Source organism: Pseudophryne corroboree, chromosome 1 (genome assembly GCF_028390025.1).
Source record: "Pseudophryne corroboree isolate aPseCor3 chromosome 1, aPseCor3.hap2, whole genome shotgun sequence".
NCBI classification, from domain to species: domain Eukaryota; kingdom Metazoa; phylum Chordata; class Amphibia; order Anura; family Myobatrachidae; genus Pseudophryne; species Pseudophryne corroboree.
Window position 1 is genome coordinate 1,056,404,720 of NC_086444.1, and position 18,252 is coordinate 1,056,422,971.

Consider the following 18,252-nt stretch of genomic DNA (forward strand, 5'->3'; position numbering starts at 1 on the left):
ACAGACACAGCAAACCTTCTTGCCACAGCTCGCATTGATGTGCCATTCTGGATGAGCTGCACAACCTGAGCCACTTGTGTGGGTTGAAGGGAGGTCATACAGGCACGTGGAGGCCACACACACTACTGAGCCTCATTTTGACTTGTTTTAAGGACATTACATCAAAGTTGGATCAGCCTGTAGTATGTTTTTCCACTTTAATTTTGAATGTGACTCCAAATCCAGACCTCCACGGGCTAATATATTTGATTTCCATTGATAATTTTTGTGTGATTTTGGTGTCCGCACATTCAACTATGTAAAGAACAAAGTATTTAATAAGAATAATTTCATTCATTCAGATCTAGGATGTGTTATTTTAGTGTTTCCTTTATTTTTTTGAGCAGTGTATGTATATATATATATATATATATATATATATATATATATATATATATATATATCTCAAGGCACCCATGGTTAGCCAAACCTCGGGAGAGTGGCCATACCACTAAACATGGGCCCCTACCACTATAAATGTGGACCCCTACAAATGCATTCCCCCAGTGGCCCTTCATGCCCTAGTCCGACACTGTTCATGTGTAACAGGTTTATATCTTATTTGGTAGCCCTGTTTGTATTGTCAATAGTGAAAACCCCAAACTGATCTAACTATGGGTGAGCCTAACCTGTATTATTATAAGGATCTTGTAAATGTTAGACACTAGGAAACTCTTATCCGGGATAAGGGATCATTTTGGGTAGTGAAGCTTGTTTACCAGCAGATTGTGCTCTAGACACTGATTTTTACTTAATATGTACACTTTTCACAGCTTACCAGGAGTCCCATGTCAGCGGCAGCAGCACTGCACAAATCAATGTGAAAATGGTGTGGCTGCCATTTTCCTATTTTTTTGCATATGTGTAGTAGGAAAATCACAATGAAAATGCCCACCGCACCATTTCTTCTGAGACTTGTGCACTAGACCAGTGGTTCCCAAACTGTGTGCCGTGGCTCCTTGGGGTGCCTCGGGACACTTGCAGGGGTGCCTCGGGTTGGTGGTCCAGAACCAATTCAAATTCTGCATGGTCAATGTAAAAAGCAAAACCAGTGTTAATGGCTGCCAATCATAAAATATATTGACAATCAGAAGCAAATCTTGTCCCTCACCACATAAGTTACCCTAAGGATGACCTATAAAGACAATTTACATAATTTCATATTTCTTTCTACATTTTTTCAATAAGAAACTATTGGCTTAGGGGTGCCGTGCAAAAAATTCTGATACTGTAGGGTGCCGTGATTCAAAAAAGTTTGGAAACCACTGCACTAGACTCTAGTACAGCACTAATGTCTGCTGAGCTGCCGGCTACAGAGGAGGGGTCCCATTAGAGACTGCACACGGGCTCCCTCCTCTCTTTATGCGTCCCTGAGTTCCACATGTGCTAAAACGTTTTGTTAGCGGGTTCATGGGCTAAATAGCAGGCTTACTGGCTATCTGTGCAGGCTCTCTGTGACCGTTGAAAATTATATTTTATTTTTTACAGTGATAAATTTTATGATGTCTAGTGATCATCATCATTCCATTATAGATCTTAACTGTCTTTTGCTTTGATAGTTTTGTTTCATTTGTTTTCCATGAAGAACCCTTATACGATCAGAGGCGGAACTACCGGCAGTGCAAGCAGTGCGCTGCACTGGGGCCCGCCTCTGTCCAGGGGCCCAAGCATGTAATGAGTCAAACTGACTCATTACATGCCGCTGTGCGCTGCGGGCAACCGCTGCCCGCAGCGCACAGCCGCCCGGCGAGGAGAGGAGAGGAGCAGCGGTATGGACGGGGGAAGGAGGAGGAGGGAGCCGGAGGAGGGTGCCGCAGCAGCGCTTTGTTACTGGTGGAGGCGCTGCTGCTGCTGCCCCTCTGCTTCACTATAGGCTGTCTTCCGAGAACAGCCTATAGTGAAGCAGAGGGGCAGCAGCAGCAGCGCCTCCACCAGTAACAAAGCGCTTCTGCGGCTCCCTCCTTCACCTCCGTCCTCCACCTCCTCCACTGCCCGGGAATCGTCTGACGCGGCTGCACCGAGGAGCCTGAGCAGGCGGAGAGGGTAAGTATAATTCTTCTTTCTTTCTTTTTCTCTTTTTCTTTCTTTATTTTTCTTTCTTTCTTGGGCCTGCCTGCCGCTATGTGTAAAAAGGGGGACTGCCTGCCGCTATGTGTAAAAATGGGGGACTGCCTGCCGCTATGTGTAAAAAGGGGAATCAGCCTGCCGCAATGTGTAAAAAGGGGGGACTGCCTACAGCTATGTGTAAAAAGGGGTAATCTGCCTGCCGCTACATGTAAAAAGGGGTAATCTGCCTGCCGCAATGTGTAAAAATGGGGAATCTGCCTGCCGTAATGTGTAAAAATGGGGACGCTGTCTGCCGTAATGTGTAACAAGGGCACGCTGTCTGCCGTAATGTGTAAAAAGGGGACGCTGTCTGCCGTTATGTGTAAAAAGTACGCTGTCTGCCGCTATGTGTAACGGGCACGCGGTCTGCCGTTATGTGTAAAAATGGGGGACTGCCTGCCGCTATGTGTAAAAAGGGGAATCAGCCTGCCGCAATGTGTAAAAAGGGGGGACTGCCTACAGCTATGTGTAAAAAGGGGTAATCTGCCTGCCGCTACATGTAAAAAGGGGTAATCTGCCTGCCGCAATGTGTAAAAATGGGGAATCTGCCTGCCGTAATGTGTAAAAATGGGGACGCTGTCTGCCGTAATGTGTAACAAGGGCACGCTGTCTGCCGTAATGTGTAAAAAGGGGACACTGTCTGCCGTTATGTGTAAAAAGTGTACGCTGTCTGCCGCTATGTGTAACGGGCACGCGGTCTGCCGTTATGTGTAAAAAGGGCATGCGGTCTGCCGTAATGTGTAAAAAGGGGACGCTGTCTGCCGTTATGTGTAAAAAGGGGATGCTGTCTGCCGTAATGTGTAACAAGGGTACGCTGTCTGCCGTTATGTGTAAAAAGTGCACGCTGTCTGCTGTAATGTGTAAAAAGAGGAATCTGTCCGCTGTAAGGTGTAAAAGGGTCTCTACCTTGTGTAGTGGTGCTACTGTGCGGCGTAATTTGAATAATGGAGACTACTGTGCACCGTTTTAGGAATTGGTATTATTTTGTGGCCACACCCCTTCCCCACGAAGCCACGCCACTATGTATTTTTGCGCGCGCCTACGGCGCGCACTGCCCCTGTTTTGCATGCAGGGGTGGGGCTCCGATGCCGTTTCTTGCACACAGCGCTAAAATGTCTAGTTACGGCACTGTTGCTAGGTATCCATTTCTCTGTCCCTGAGCAGGTCCCCCTCACCAGATCCTCTCCAGGGGTGAGGGGGTGGACTTGGATGGGATGTGTGTGTGTGTGTGTGTGTGTGTGTGGGGGGAGGGGGGCAAATAATTTTGTCGCACCTGGGCCCACCGCTCGCTAGTTCCGCCACTGCATACCTCCCAACAGTCACAATATTAGCAGGACAGACTACAGTGTTCCTCAGGTGTGGGAGGATCATAAGGGGGGAGACTCAGTGTCCCCCCCCCCCCCCCCATCACCCCCATGCTCCTTCCTTTCCTTTTGAAATGCTGATCTTACATATAATAACTGATACTGTAAGACATCCCAGTGCCTGTGTATTGCTCTTTGTAATATATTGAGCATGTGCAGGTTTAAAAGTGCAGTAGGTTCTTCAGTCCACAGAATGATCCTTACCAACAGCTCATTTGCATAAACGTCCTAGCAGCTGAGTATTGCCCCGTGTGTGCATCAAATATAATCAAACATAATGCTTAATAATTAAAATGAAGACACAGACGTGTATTTGGCAGAAAAATGTCAGCTATTTATTGAAATGAAATATGTAATTTAATGACCGTAAAAGTTAATTAAAATCAAAAGCATGGTGGCAACAAAAGAACCACACTAACCCAAACAATACATTCCACCAGTGGCGTAACTAGGGGTCCGCAGCCACTGCGGTCCCTTGGAGGCGCGCAGGGCTGAGGGGCGCCCTACCCGCCGCCCCTGGGAAGGACACGGAGGGCACAGTGCGCGCCTCTCCTGTGTGTCCCTCCTGGGTCTCCGGCAGCAGCGGCGTGTCTCTTAAATGAAGTGCCGGATCGTGAGCTCTGATTGGCTCACGAACCGGCACTTCATTTAACAGACATGCCGCTGCCGCCGGAGACGCAGGAGGGACACACAGGAGAGGGGCGCGCTATGCCCTCCGTGTCCTCCTTCTTTGGCACTGGGGGGGGGGCATATTTGGCACTGGGGGAGCATATTTGGCACTGGGGAACCATATTTGGCACTGGGGGTGATAGTTGGCACTGGGGGAGCATATTTGGCACTGCGGGGTATATGTGTACCTGGCACTGATGGGGGGGGGCATATTTGGCACTGGGGGTATATGTGTACCTGGCACTTGGGCGGCATATGTGGCACTGGGAGCACAGCCCTAGCAACTAGCATTACCCTCTGGTTACAAGCACAACACCCAGCTCATGAAATCCCTGGCAACAAGCATCACCCCCTAGCAACAAGCATGAAACCCAGCACATGATACCTCTGGCAACAAGCATAATACCTTCCGCATGAAACCCCTGGCAACAAGCATGACACCCTGAGCATGAAAACCCCTGGCACCGTGCATGGAACCAAGAGCATGAAACCCCTGGTAACGAGCAGGTAATTTAAAAGTAATTAGATGCCTTACTGTAGGACTTGATGTGTAATGGGCATTGCGGTGTGTGGCATAATGTATCACGGACATTGCGGTGTGTGTCATAATGTGTCACAGGCATTTCGGTGTGGGGCATACTATATCACGGGCATTGTGTTGGTATAATGTCTCATGGGCATTGCAGTGTGTGGCATAATGTATAACGGGCATTGCGGTGTGTGGCTTAGGGTATAACGGGCATTGCAGTATGTGTCACAGGCATTACGGTGTGTGGTATACTATATCACGGGCATTGTGGTATGTGGTATAATGTCTCAGGGTTATTGCAGTGTGTGGCATAATGTATCACAGACATTGCAGTGTGTGGCATAATGTATCACAGACATTGCAGTGTGTGGCATAATGTATCACGAACATTGCGGTGTGTGTCATAATGTGTCACAGGCATTGTATGTGCTATAATGTATCAGGGGCATTGCAGTGTGTAGCATAATGTATAACGGGCATTGTGATTCCTGTCATAATGTGTCACAGGCATTACGGTGTGTGGCATAATGTTTCGGGGGCATTATGGTGTGTGGCATATTCTGTCATGCGCATTATTGTGTGTGGCATAATGTCTAAGGGCCATTGCAGTATGTGGCATAATGTATACTGGGCATTACTATAAGGAGGAAAAATGACAAATAATGTAAGGGGCATGAATCAGGATTATTTTTTTTCTTGTGGTGGCCAACGTCTGGGCGTGCAGGTTGCAAAACTGGGGTATAAGGTAGTTCTTTCCTGCCACGCCCCTTTATGCACACCCCCACAAACACAAAAGGTATCCACTCAGGGAGGGTGGGACGACAGAAACGAGAGGCTGACCCAGCCCCCTCATCAGACTGAAATTACAACTAAACCGTGACCACTCTCTATTCCTATAGGACAAAACCAATAACTAATGTCCCCACAGGCCCGCGCCCAGAATACACCCACTGCACTCCTATCCTGTTATTTCGTTCTCCATACACCTTGATGGTTGTAATCAGCAAACAGGCAGGCTGTACAGGGCCGTCTTTTCGTATGGGCTCAATGGGCTCTTGCCCAAGGGCCCCAGGAGTATAAGGGCCCTAGGCTGATAGCTGAGGGTCCCCTCTTTCCAGGGGTACCAGATTTTTGAAAATCGGCCCTGGGGAACCGGAGATCTCCAACGTGAAAGCAGTGGTCCCCATCCAAGCCTGTTAATTGCTCTTCCCAGCCAGATATCTCAGGTTCTGTCTGACTTAGAGTTTTTCTGAGGGTATAATCCAAAAGCTGGGACTCTCCCCTTTTGCTGGACGCTGGCAGCTTGTCTCTACTGTGCCCAGAACCAGAGATATCAGCCTTCCAGAAGCTGGTCCCTGCTCCAGCTCCACGCGCCTGGTATACAGTTTTATATATTCATTGGAGGATTGCTCTGGCTCCTGACCTCTGATCCCCAAGTCCCTAGAACCTTCTGAAAGGTGGGACTCGCTAGTTTTTTTTATCCCATTCAAAACTGAGAAATATATTTTCAGGAACTTGAGATATCTGCAGTCAAGCAAGCTGCCCTCCCACCAGAAAATGCAGAATATTAAGCCCACTCCACTATCCACCCCTCCCCTGCGTATTAAACACCCCCTACCACCCCGGAAGTCATGTACCAGGGCCCCTTCATTCAGCCCAATGCCCTCTTCTACAGTTTAGTGTTCTCCCTCCCGCCCCATCTGTGCAGTAAAGGAGCAATTAGCAGAAATTACTGCTCCAGGTCCAACATGCTGAGCGGAAGATAGAACACCCCCTACCACCCACGGGACATCAAAGCTGCTGCTGATAGCACCCCCCACCCCTACCGCTGGAGGATGGGTAGAGGGCCCAATGCATTGCTGTGCCCAGGGGCCTACACTGCCATTAAGACGGCCCTGAGGCTGTACCACTAGTCTTCAGTATCAATGTTAGATTTTTCAGATCAACACATCATGTTTATTTATCAGCCAAATCAATATTAATAATTAAAAACGGGATGTAGTTATGTGACCGGCAGTCGGGAGACCACCCAATCCATTAAAAAGGTATCTAGTGATCTTTCTCAGAAGGAAAGAAACTGCTGTTACTCTATGCTCCGATGTATGCCTGCTGCGCACTGTGCAAAAGGCAACTGCAATAACTGAAGTCAAATATAAGTTGATATTTAATCATTTGATGTCTGTTATAGGGCCGCGTCCTCTTTTGTGGATGGTCAGTTTTTGTTTTAGCAGCAAAGATTAGAACCATCGTGTATGTACAGCAGGGGTTATTAGCCATTTCAAGTGCTTGCACACTTCATAATATTTCCTTGCATCCCTTGTGTCTTTTTATTATTATTATTATTATTATTATTATTATTATTATTATTATTATAAGTATGATGATGATGATTTTGTAGTGCATAGTTAAGTAAGTAGGTCCATAGGACATAAGGCTCATGGGAAGTTACACCTAACATCTGGAAATCCAATATTGAAAACATGAAAATACATCCATCCCAACCCCAGTGAACAATTTGCCAGATAAAGGGGGTCATTCCGAGTTGATCGCTAGCTGCCGTTGTTCTCAGCGATCAGGCAAAAAATCTGCATTTCTGCGCATGCGTATGCACCGCAATGCACACGCGCAACGTACAGGTAAAAATTCCTTTGTGGTTTTACACAGGTTCTAGCAAAGCTTTCAGTCACACGGCACAACGCAAGAAGATTGACAGGAAGAGGGCGTTTCTGGGTGTCAACTGGGAGTGTCTGGAAAAACGCAGGCGTGCCAGGGAAAACGCAGGAGTGGCTGGGCGAACGCTGGGCGGGTGTGTGACGTCAAAAGCCAACCCTCCAACGTTAGAATCAACGCACATGAAGAGTAAGTCCAGGGCTGGTCTTGTTCTGCACAAAATGTTTTTGCAGGCGGTCTGCTGCACAGGCGTTCGCACTTCTGCAAAGCGAAAATACACTCCCCCAGTGGGCGGCGACAATGCATTTGCACGGCTGCTAAAAACTGCTAGCGAGCGATCAACTCGGAATGACCCCCCAAGTCCCAACGCTACAATTGTCACATTACACTGCAACAGCACTATTCATACTGTGGGCCTGAATCAGGGGTGTTGCATCTTTTTGCGCATTGCAACGGCATCTTTATGCGCAAACCACAGCCAATGGGCTGCCTACTGAGAAGCCCACTGGTGCTGCGCAGATCCACCGCTGTGCGTCATCATCATTGCACCAGCCCCTATGGAGGTGCAATGATGATGACGCAAAGCACTCACCCACTCCTCTCCCAGTTACATCTCTGACCTTATCTCCCTTTACTCTCCCACCCGTCCTCTTCGCTCTGCTAATGCACGCCGACTCTCCTGTCTTCTGATTACTTCCTCCCACTCCTATCTCCAAGATTTTTCACGTGCTGCTCCCTTCCTCTGGAATTCTTTACCTCTCCCCCTCAGACTCTCCACCTCTCTACAAAACTTCAAACGGGCTCTTAAGACCCATTTCTTTACCAAACCCAGCCAAATCTCATCCTAACCCTCTGTTCCACGCTCTCTATGTACCCCATCTGTGTCACCCCTGTCTGTCTACCCCTCCCCTTAGAATGTAAGCTTTCACGAGTAGGGCCCTCTTCCCTCATGTGCTTATCCTTTTCTTACTTTAATAATCCTTAACTGCCCAAATCTTGCAGTTTTTGGCCACCTGGAACTTAATCCCTGTCATTCACTGGTGTAGTTACGCTTAGTTACCCTGTACTTGTCCTATATTGTCTTCAACTGTAAGTCACTGTTTTCCTGTTTTGATTATGTGCTTATGTACTCTGTAATTGGGCGCAGCGGAACCCTTGTGGCGCCATATAAATAAAGGATAATAATAATAATAATGTCCTTCGGAAGATGGCCACCAGTGGAACTGCAGCAAAGCTGGTGGCGACACACCTGCAATATGCCCCCATCTGGATCTTGTTGTGATCACCCCCCCCCCCCCCCCCCCCAAAGCCTTTCAAAACTGTGTGGATTTCCATGCAATTACCAAATGCTTCTTGCTGCACTAACTATCAGGGTGCACGCGCAGTGTGGCTCGGATGTATGCGTGGTCTGAAAACATCGGCTGACACAAGTGTCCACCTCTAAGTGTGCCTCTATACAGGACCACTAAGACCACATCTTCACACTGCAATTCCTTTTATCGCACAACCTCCTTTACATCAATACATATTTCTCACAATGCAACACTAAAGTAAAAAGGGAACATGTGACAATATCACAACATCACACTACGACACTACAAACCAGTCTCGACACTATCGAAATTGTGAATAAGTAAATGTTCTCGGGACGCAACACTGGTGTGACTATTGGAACGTGACATCTATTAATCCCACACTGTGCAAGTAAAAACCACCTAGAGGGAGTACAAGTACTCCTGGTTAAAGGGATGCAGTCATTAGGTCGACACTAACAATGGCAAAATTCATAATGGCGACAGTAATACTGTATATACTGTCGACATTGTCTACATGCTGCCTGTCAACATTTTAACAATCTCTCAATGTCGGCACTATGGTAAGGCTGTGGTACAAAAGGGTTAGGCAATAAGGGGACTATATCTACATGATGAATGTTGACGTATCATACCACACCCCTTGTTTAGAGAAATATTGAAAAACCACATATAGCTGTCACGAACTCAAAATTAGCAGTGCAAATGGCAGCTCTGTAATAATCAAATACTTCCAAACAGTAATAAGCAGTATTTACTTATTTGAAGTTGACTGTGCATATCATAATTGTACGTCTTGATTATTTACACCTATTTTTCTGTATACTTTAACTCTGGAGATATTTCTCAATAAATCTAAAAACTTTATTAGCGTCTCTCTCTGTGCCTCTTACGAATTCACGTGCCTGAAATGGCCCATGCTACATGTAGGTAATAACTGTGTGATTTACGTGTCTGGTGAAGGCAGGATCTCTAGTCTAATACTCTTCATGGTGGCGGCTTGAGTAAAACCCACGTCACAAATCTGAGCGCAGGCCGGGGCAAGATGCAGTGACAAACTGACTTGTAATAAATAAATTAAAAAAATAATAATAACTGCCGTAAAGTCTGGTCTCGGTGCTGTTTCCAGCTCCTGCATTGTTGTTTTTCTCATGGCTGACCGTCAGAAATGTAGGCAAGTCTCCCAAAGCCGCCTACAGTACGGACACCCACTGCTGTCCACTTCCCAATTGAAGTGGCCTGGGAGTCTTGATGGTGCAATTACTGCCTGCTGATCATGGTAACACAATCTTTTCTTTTCAAAAGCGCAAACTAACAGGTACTGCTGTGCCTAGTTGAAGACTTAATGCCATGGGTATAATGTAAGCCAATTACATGATGCCCACATCTAGCCTTAGGACATCCTCTTGTCTGTTTCCTTCCCATATAACTCTTAAAAACAAACAAAAAAAATCACATGAAAGTTTACACTTTAAACCCATTACAATGACATGCCGTTAGATAATCTTAGTTTTATTGTTTGCAGATTATAAACTACAATTTTTGTATTCACATGCTGCTATCTATACTATGAATTCATGTAATTACCGTATGTTTGTAGAAAATGATTAACCAACTAACTTATTGATTGGTGAAGTACAGCTGCAGGCTTCATTTCTTTATATCATGTGTGTTCTGTAAAATATATGGGTGTGGATTGAAGGATAGGCACTAGGTTGACAGATGGTCGATAGGCAATAGGTTGACAGAGTCAAAAGGTCAACAGTTAAATAGCCAGAATTGACTTGGGTCAAAAAGCCAACATGCAAATGGTCAACACGGTAAAGGTCGACACTTTTTTGTTTGTTATTTTAACCCTAACCCTCCCCCTGATGCCTAACCCTCCCCATCGTGCCTAACCCTCCCCCTGGTGCCTAACCCTAACCCTCTTGCCTACCTTAACCTTCCCCCAAGTGCCTAACCCTAGTGACTGACCCTAACCCTCCCCTGGCGCCTAACCCTCATGCCTAACCCTAACCTTCCCCCAGATGCCTAACCCTAACCCTCCCCCTGGTGCCTTACCCTAACCCTGGTGCCTAACACTAACCCTTGTGCCTAACCCTCTCCCTGGTGCCTAACACTAACCATCAGCTTCCGCAGTCTAACCCTAACCCTCCACCAAGTACCTAACCCTAACCGTCTCCTCCGGACACCTAACACTTCCTCTAGTGCCTGACACTAAACCTAACACTAACCTGAAAAAGGAGATTTATGGTAAGAACTTACCCTTGTTAAATATCTTTCTGCGATGTACACTGGATTCCACAGGAAATAACATCGGGGTGTAGACTAGGATCTTGATCCGAGGCACCAACAGGCGAAAAGCTTTGACTGTTCCCAAGATGCTCAACGCCGCCTCCTCTATAACCCTGCCTCCGTGCACAGGAGCTCAGTTTTGTTAACCAGTCCAATGCAGTAGCAGGTAAAAGAGACAACAACAGTTAGTAGCCACAGACACCACATTCTCACGACAGGAGAAGGTATCAGCGGCTAATGCCATACCAACCCAAAGAAGCTAAGTGCGTCAGGGTGGGCGCACTGTGGATTCCAGTGTACCTCACAGAAAGATTTAACCAGGGTAAGTTCTTACCATAAATCTCCTTTTCTGCAGCGGGGTACACTGGTATTCCACAGGGAATAACATCGGGGATGTCCTAAAGCAGTTCCTTATGGGAGGGGATGCACTGTAGTGGGCACAAGAACCCGGCGTCCAAAGGAAGCATCCTGCGAGGCGGAAGTATTGAAGGCATAGAACCTTATGAACGTGTTCACTGAGGAACACGTAGCCACCTTGCACAATTGTTCAAGGTTCGCACCGCCCAAGAAGGTCCGACAGACCGAGTAGAATGGGCATTGATGATAGCAGGAGCTGGAAGGCCAGCCTGTACATAAGCATGTGCAATCACAATTCTAATCCACCTGGCCAAGGTCTGCCTGTTAGCAGGCCAGCCACGTTTGTGAAAACAAACAGTACAAAGAGAGAATCAGACATCCTAACGGAGGCTGTCCTTTTCACATAGATACGGAGAGCCCGTACCACATCCAAAGACCGCTCTTTGGAGGAAAAATCTGGAGAGACAAAGGCCAGAACCACAGTCTCTTGGTTAAGGTGGAAAGAACACACCACCTTAGGTAAATAACCAGGGCGCGTTTGAAGAACCGCCCGGTCACGGTGAAAAATCAGATGGGGGACCTATAAGACAAGGCACCCAAATCTGATACCCGTCTAGCAGAGGCAATAGCCAGCAGAAACAAGACCTTGAGGGAAAGCCACTTAAGGTCCGCAGATTCAAGAGATTAAAACTGAGACTCTTGCAAAGCCTCCAGAACCACCGACAAATCCCAAGGAGCCACAGGTGGGACATAGGAAGGTTGAATCCGTAAAACACCCTGAGTGAATGTATGAACATCAGGCAGAGTCGCAATTTTCCTCTGAAACCAAACCGACAAGGCAGAAATATGAACCTTGAGGGAGGCCAGCCGAAGGCCCAAGTCCAGGCCCTGTTGTAGGAAGGCCAAAAGTTTGGCCGTACTAAACTTGTAAACGTCATGATTGTTAGATGCGCACCAAGCAAAGTAAGCATTCCAGACCCTATGGTAAATCCGAGCAGAAGCTGGCTTACAGGCCTTCAACATAGTTTGAATGACCGCCTCAGAAAATCCTTTGGTCCTCAGTACGAAAGCTTCAAGAGCCACGCCGTCAAAGCCAGTCGGGCCAAATCCTGGTAAACACAAGGGCCCTGAACGAGGAGGTCTGGACGTTGCGGAAGTAGAAGAGGACGCTCTAGCGAGAGACCCTGTAAGTCTGAGAACCAATGCCATCTGGGTCACGCTGGAGCGAGTAGAAGTAGTATTCCTCCTTCTTGCTTGAACTTCCTTATCACCCTGGGCAGGAGTGACACTGGAGGAAACACGTACGGCAGCCGAAAGTTCCATGGAATTGCCAGTGCGTCCACGAACGCCGCTTGAGGATCCCTTGTTCTTGTTCCGAAGACCGGAACCTTGTGATTGTGTCGAGACGCCATCAGGTCTACATCTGGTGGGCCCCACTTGTCCACTAGGAGTTGAAATACTTCTGGATGAAGGCTCTACTTTCCGGCGTGTACGTCCTGACGACTGAGGAAGTCCGCTTCCCAGTTGAGGACCCCCGGAAAGAACACTGCCGATATGGCTGGCAGATGGCGGTCCGCCCATTAAAGAATATTTGTCACTTCCATCATTGCCACGCGGCTTCGAGAGCTGCCTTGATGGTTTATGTACGCCACCATGGTGGGGTTGTCTGACTGTACTTGAACAGGCCTGTTCAGTACCAGATGCCGGGCCAGTTTCATAGCATTGAACACTGCCCGCAATTCCGGAATATTTATCGGGAGGAGAGACTACTCCCTGGTCCACCGACCCTGAAGAGAGTGTTGCTCCAACACCGCGCCCCAACCCCTCAGACTGGCATCAATCGTCAGAAGGACCCAGTTGGATGTCCAGAAGGGACGACCCCTGTTCAATTGTTGGTCCTGCACCCACCAGGTCAGTTACAGATGGACCTCTGGAGACAAGGAGATCATTTGAGACCTGATCCGGTGAGGCAGGCCGTCCCACTTGGCAAGAATCAGTCTCTGCAGAGGGCGGGAATGAAATTGAGCATACTCCACCATGTCGAAAGCCGACACCATGGCTTAGTACTTGCATCGCCGAGTGTATCGACACACGCGTACGAGAGAGGAAGCAATGTATCTTATTCTGAAGCTTCAGGACTTTCTCCTGTGACAAAAACAACCTCTGGTTGTGTTTGTCCAACAACGCTCCCAGATGCACCATGCTCTGGGCAGGGACCAGGGATGAATTCTTCCAGTTGATGAGCCACCCGTGAGGCTTGCAGAAACTGTACCGTCAGATCCAAAAGACTGAGGAGAACTTCTGGGGAATTGGCCAGGATCAGCAGGTCGTCCAGATCCGGCAGGATCCTGATGCCCCGACGGCGGAGTGAAGCCGTCATAACTGTTATGACCTTGGTGAAAATTCGTGGAGCCATGGTCAGACCAAATGGTAAGGCCCGGAATTGGTAATGGAGATTGCCAATAGCAAACCGCAGGTATTGCTGATGTGACATGGCAATAGGGATATGCAGGTAAGCATCCTGTATATCCAGGGATACCATATAGTCCCCTGGTTCCAAAGCCAGGACAATAGAGCAAAGGGTCTCCATACGAAACTTGGAGACCCTCACAAACTTGTTCAAAGATTTGAGGTTGGGAATGGGCAGGGTGGAACCATTCGGTTTGGGGACTAGGAACAATGTTGAGTAGTACCCCCTACCCCTCTGAGCAAGAGGCACCGGCACTACCACTCCGGTGTCCAGGAGGGATTGTACCACTAAACGGAGAGTTGTTGCCTTCACCTGATCCGAAGGGATGTCCGTCAGGCAATAGCGAAGAGGGGGACGTGTCTTGAAGGATATAGCGTATCCGTGAGTGACGACTTCCTGTACCCAAGCGACTGAAGTGGTCTTCAACCATACCCGGGTGAACTGTAGAAGTCGGCCTCCCACCCTGGGATCCCCCAGGGGGAGGCCCACCCCGTCATGCCGCAGGCTTGTCAGATTTGGAATCCGCTGACGGGCAGCCCAGGCACGTTTATGCTTGGGCTTGGTGGTTTTGGAAGTGTGAGACTGTTTCTGGTATGCCTGACCCTTTGCTTTACCCAGAGGGCGAAAAGAACGAAAGGAAGTACTCTTAGCCTTCGGGGCCGAAGGAGTAGTACTAGGTAGACATGCAGTCTTAGCACACGCCAAGTCAGCGACAATCTTGTTGAAATCCTCACCAAAGAGGATGTTTCCTTTAAATGGGAGCACCTCCAGGGTTTTCTTACAGTCCAAGTCCACCGACCAGGGCCGCAACCAGAGAATACGGCAAGCCAAAATGGATGTCGTAGCAGCCTTGGCCGCCAGAACACCTGCATCTGAAACTGCTTCTTTAATGTAATGAGATGTCGTGACAATATAAGAGATACATTGTCTGGCATGTTCAGAAAAATTGGACGGAAACTCAGCCTCTGTTTCCTGAGCCCACGCCTCAATAGCTTCTGCGGCCCAAGTAGCCGCAATGGTGGGCCTATGCGCAGCCCCTGCAAGGGGATAGATAGCTTTTAAGCAGCCCTCCACGCGCTTATCCGTCGGCTCCTTGAGAGAAGTGACGGTAGTGACAGGCAGAGCAGATGACACCACGATTTGTGAATCCACTGGCGGTGGCGTTTCCCAATTTTTACTCAATTCTGCCGCAAGGGGATAGCGGGATAGCATCTTCTTGTGCGGGGTGAATTTCTTTCCTGGGTTCTCACAGGATTCCTGACGTATGTCAACCAAGTGGTCAGAATGAGGTAAAACCAATTTAGTAACCTTCTGACGTTTGAACCTGTCCGGTTTCTTAGATGTAGTAGCAGACTCAGGATCATCAGCAATCTGAAGAATGAGCCCGATAGCCTCTAATAGATCAGGAACATCCACCTGTGAAACAGATTCCCCATCAGAAACGTCATAATCAGAGTCTGTGGGGTCAGTATACACGCCATCTTCATCGGAAGAGGTATCCGGAACATGCGTGGATTGAGTGGAAGTATCAGCCCGCTTAGAGAACTTCTTAGGTTTAGTCTTAGGCAGGTGAGGGTCAGGAATACATTTATCCAAAGAGTTATTCAAGTGCTGTGACTGAGTGGACAGAGCGTATGTCCATGGCGGATTAACCACAGGGACCATATAAGGCTGATAAGGCACAGTAGATCCCATAGGGGCGCAAGTCTAGTTACCAGCGTAGTCAGTAAATTAGAAAAGGCAGACCAAGGCTGGCCCGGATGTGTTCCCGTTGTTACAAACTGACTTCGGGGTACAGAACGCCCAGAACCTGAACCCTCCGCAGCCATGTTATCCTCAAATGCCTCTGGGACATCATAACCGCGCACGGTGGAATCAGCCCCAGACCCATCGCCCCCCGTAGCTGACATAATATGAAAGTGTACACCATGGGCGACACAGTACCAGCAGATATAATACCTAACACAAACCCCCCGTGCAGTGTGACAGCACAAACAGGATTTCTGAGGTAAAATGTGACTGAAAAACACAGAGAAAAATACAAAATACGTATATCCTGTGAAATTCCTATATTATCTAATAACCCTGACGCCCCCTCAGGTTACAGAATATAGGGATAGCAGTAGGAGTGAGATACACGGAGTAGAAATCACTCAGCAGCTATATGCACACATACACAGTCACATGTACAATGCAGGAATAATGACAAACAACAATAAAACTGCACTGGACTAGCAATACTATTACTGAGTAAAGCTATGTAAACAGATATATCAATGCACAGTAAAAACTGGATGAATATCACAGGGTACTTGTACTAAATAACCCTGAAGTATGGACTTGTTCTTAACTAACACTGTCTAAACGACATGTAGAATACTTAAGTGTCCTGTAAATGCACAGCGCTGATGATGCAGGCGGCTTTACAGAGGAGGCATCACCCAGCAGTCCCAGAATCAGCGCAGCTGTGTAATGGCGTCCAAACACTGACACAGAGTAAGGAAAACAGAGAGATGCAGACCCAGGGCGGGAACATTTACTCTAAATGGCGCCCAGAGGCTACAGGCCAGAGCCGTGTCCCCTTGCTGGACTTCACCATCAGGTGCTGCGGGCCTTAATAAAATGGATTATAGCTTAATCCGACCTGTGCCCTTGCCCTGGTGGTCTAGTGGGGTCCCTGTCCTGCCACAGTGTCTGTGCCAGCGCGTGCGGTCCGTCTCCTAATGGCCGCGGCGGATCGCGATTTCCAGCGGGTCCCACCTGGGGAACCCTCTAACCTCCTCCCTGAGTGCGGGCACGCGATCCCGGAGAACTTCGGTTAGTGTGTGTGCCCTGGGTGAAGAACCAGAGCCTTAGCTGTAAGTACCCGGCAACCAGGGACGCGGGAGTATACAGCGCCGCTGGGGGAGGTGATGGAGCTGCAGCAGGAGATATCAGAATGATATCTAGCACTAGAGTGCCTCTGCTGCAGCCCTTGAAGTCTTCTATCTTCTTTAAAATAGCTCTTCTTAGGGAGCTGCCCTGCATGTTAGCTGCCTGTACTGCAGGCACCAACTTACAAACTGAGCTCCTGTGCACGGAGGTGGGGTTATAGAGGAGGCGGCGCTGAGCATCTTGGGAACAGTCAAAGCTTTTAGCCTGTTGGTGCCTCAGATCAAGATCCTACTCTACACCCCGATGTTATTCCCTGGGGAATACCAGTGTACCCCGCTGCAGAAAAAAAACATTAAAAACAATATATTCACTTATTCTGTGCTGACTATCTGCATGTCGATATATCAATCTTTTGACCCTGTTAATCTAAGCCCATGTTGACCATTTAAATGTCGGCACTTTGACCCTGTCTACCATTGGTGTTGACCTATTGACTGTCAATCTATGCGCTGTCTATCTACCATCCAGATACCAATATATATATTTATGGGTTTGATGAATTAGAGGGTGATAAACCCTTCATTCCCATATCCCCTCTAGAATGATTGCTACTCATACCTATAGTTCTTGTAGAGTACAGCCAAGAGAAGTCACATGATTTTCCTAAATGTTATATAGAACAGCACTAGCACTTCTACCAGGCAAACCCTTAGCATAGGGGGCGCCTAAAACACAAAATAGGTTTTCCTATGATATCTCCTCACTAGGCAGTTGCCATTGTCATGGAAGTAATGAAACCGCTGGCTACTGCTCATTCATGTCAGTGCCACAGCTCTGCATCACACTGTAATTCTGACCGGAGCAGATGTCGGGGTAAATTTACTAAGGCTTTTAAGCAATGGTGATGTTGCCCATAGCAACCAATAAGATGCTGTCTATCAGTTTCTAAACGGCAACTAAGAAATGAAAGACATCATTTGATTGGTTGCTATGGGCAACATCACCAGTTCTCTGGTTTAGAAGCTTTAGTAAATTTACCCCGTCGCACATAGAAGACCATTTACCAAACAGCACATGTACCATCACAATACTTGTTCTGTTATCGCAGAAGAAAATCAACAATAACAAAAATGCTTTTGAAATATTTTGCTATATAACATTTTGAAACTCTTTTTTTCTTATAATAGTGGAACTGAGAGCTAACTACTGACTGCACCTACTATCATCTCCGAAAATGCACAGTGAAACTCAACTGGGAATTCATTGCGCAGGCCTTAGGTATGCTTAGTATGTACTTGCCTACGTGTGCTGCTCCGTCATGGAGTCTTATGCCCAACTATAAATGAGCCCAAGACTTACATAGCTCATACACACCCTTGCCTACTCTCTCGGAATGGCCACCCGGAAGAGTGGGCAAGTCTCCCAGAGCCCGACAAATACTGCCACCTAGACGCCCACTTGCTGAGTAAAATTGGTAGACTGGATGTCCAATGACGCGATTCGTGCTGAATCGCGTTATCGTAGTCATGCTCCCCACTGTACAATGATGGTAAATACGGCACCGCA

General features: G+C 47.7%; 2 protein-coding genes across 4 annotated transcripts in view; one reads left to right on the forward strand and one right to left on the reverse strand.

Moving 5' to 3' along the window:
• The window catches only part of AASDH (aminoadipate-semialdehyde dehydrogenase), a 179,010-nt gene that overhangs the window by 143,029 nt on the left and 17,729 nt on the right, over window positions 1–18,252 (forward strand). The window contains exon 16 of one of the 2 annotated variants that reach the window (XR_010177520.1): window positions 17,874–17,964. The exons of the other annotated variant lie outside the window; for it this stretch is intronic. The gene's annotated coding sequence lies outside the window, so the exon portion shown is untranslated. The remainder of the gene's footprint in view (window positions 1–17,873; window positions 17,965–18,252) is intronic. 2 annotated transcript variants of the gene reach the window in all.
• Window positions 1–18,252, reverse strand: part of CRACD (capping protein inhibiting regulator of actin dynamics) — a 318,205-nt gene that overhangs the window by 39,186 nt on the left and 260,767 nt on the right. The gene's annotated exons all lie outside the window — the stretch shown is intronic.